Consider the following 1,862-nt stretch of genomic DNA (forward strand, 5'->3'; position numbering starts at 1 on the left):
TTTGCCCCGACTTGACGAGGTTTCTCTCTGTTTTTATTTTCTTCTATAAATCACATAAATGTGGCAGAAGTTGCCTCTTGACCTTTGTGTTTGTCTGTCTTTATTTCACAACTCTCTTCGCTATCCTCCTCATCCTCCCCCTCTCGTTTTGTGAATTTCTTGCTGGCTTGCATTCCCATCAGTCTGTACTTCTTTATTTCTCTTCTTTCTCTTACAAACAGAAGGCGTTTGTTTTCTTTTGTATCTCGATTTCTTTTACACAAAGAACCTTTCGTTATGGACTATAATTAAAAATTCCATCTGAATTCTTAATTGTTATTTCATGAGACAGGTCTTCGTATTAATGATAATAATCGAAGTATTCTCCAGAAATAAAAGAAAAAGAGCGTGATGAAACCGCCCTCTCTTCGCGGATGTCTCTTTTTTTTCTTCTCGTTTCATCGCTCTCTTTCTTTTCCTCACCTTCTCTTTGATTTCCTTCTTACTAATATCCTGGTGCTCCCAGACCAGGCTGTCTAAAAATACGGGCGTCCTCACCTAAAATACAAGAAGCATAGATGTTATTATTTTATTTTATTTTTCTTTTTGAATCATGTTATACAAATACAAAACGAAAACAACAATTTTTCATTACAAAACAATAAAAACCAAACACAATGAATAAATATTTGAAAATATAAAGAACTTGAAGCATAAAACTTTTTTTTCCAAAATTATTATATTCAAGAATAAATCGTCCAAAAAGGGTTGATATGCCATAAAACAAAACAACCAACCCCATGAATAAATATTTGATGATATAAATAACTCTGTGTACTCGTGTTGTTTTTTTTCCTTTCCCTTTGCAAAACTCAAGCAACAATTTGTCTCTACAAAACAACCAAACCAAGCACACTTAATAAATATTTGAAGATATAAACTGAATGAAGCATAAAAACTTTGGCAAAAGGTATTTTACTACCCCCCCCCCAAAAAAAAAAATGTCATAAAACAAAACAACCAAATCAACCTTACTAATAGAAAATAAGCAGAAGGAAATAAGTAACTGAAGTTCATCAATGTTTGTATTAGCAAGTACCTCAGAGAATAAATACATTTTTTCAGAAACGTTACTTTTGTCAAACTGAGCAATCAGAAAAAAGAAGAAAAAAGCGAAGATGGAAGAGCATAAGGGACTTATATCGTTTTGCTTTTTTTGTTTTTGTTTTTGTTTTGTTTTTCTAGCTACGAAAAAGAAAAATTGGTTTATTTTGAGTTAAACCGATGACCCAACGGCTGTTGTTTTACCATCCAACTTGCTTTCCATTAATGAGGTTTGTCTATGTTATTAACACATCATTTGCACAACACCAGTCTCTCCGCTTCAAATACAAATGAAAAAAAAAACAATCTCTGAGCAAAAGAAAAAAAAATCCCGCAGAAAAATGGATGCAAAAAGAAAACAATACTGTGATTGATTAAACGAGATCACGTGTCAAGTTGAAGAGAGTTTTTTTAACAGCCAATCAGCGAGAGATACAAAAACCGGGGTAATGCGTGGATACTCATACATGCACTAACGTACACACGTACACACACACACACACACACATATATATATACCCTCTAGGTTGTCATTGTAGTGGCCCGAATGCGGCGTTTAATTGTTCTTAAAATTTTCACTCTTCCTTCCGTTGGCAATTGTTTGGTGATTCTGAGGTAGAGGTTCAGCAAATAGAGTAAAAAGCGGATTTGTAGCTGGGTTCGGATCTCATGACTGGCAGGAATTGTTACCTTACACTAATGATTACATAAGAATGAAACACTAGTGTAGGTATAAATGAATAATAATTATTAAATTGTTATTATCAAGTCCCTTCAAG

At 33.6% G+C, this 1,862-nt stretch overlaps 1 long non-coding RNA gene across 1 annotated transcript in view; it reads right to left on the bottom strand.

Moving 5' to 3' along the window:
* Window positions 1–431: 431 nt before the first annotated feature.
* Window positions 432–1,862, bottom strand: part of LOC145286275 (uncharacterized) — a 396,789-nt gene continuing 395,358 nt past the window's right edge. The window contains exon 3 of the long non-coding RNA XR_013869135.1: window positions 432–537. This is a non-coding gene — a long non-coding RNA (uncharacterized LOC145286275). The remainder of the gene's footprint in view (window positions 538–1,862) is intronic.

The sequence above is a fragment of the Euprymna scolopes genome, chromosome 10 (assembly GCF_053919585.1).
Source record: "Euprymna scolopes isolate OS-2025 chromosome 10, ASM5391958v1, whole genome shotgun sequence".
Classification (NCBI taxonomy): domain Eukaryota; kingdom Metazoa; phylum Mollusca; class Cephalopoda; order Sepiida; family Sepiolidae; genus Euprymna; species Euprymna scolopes.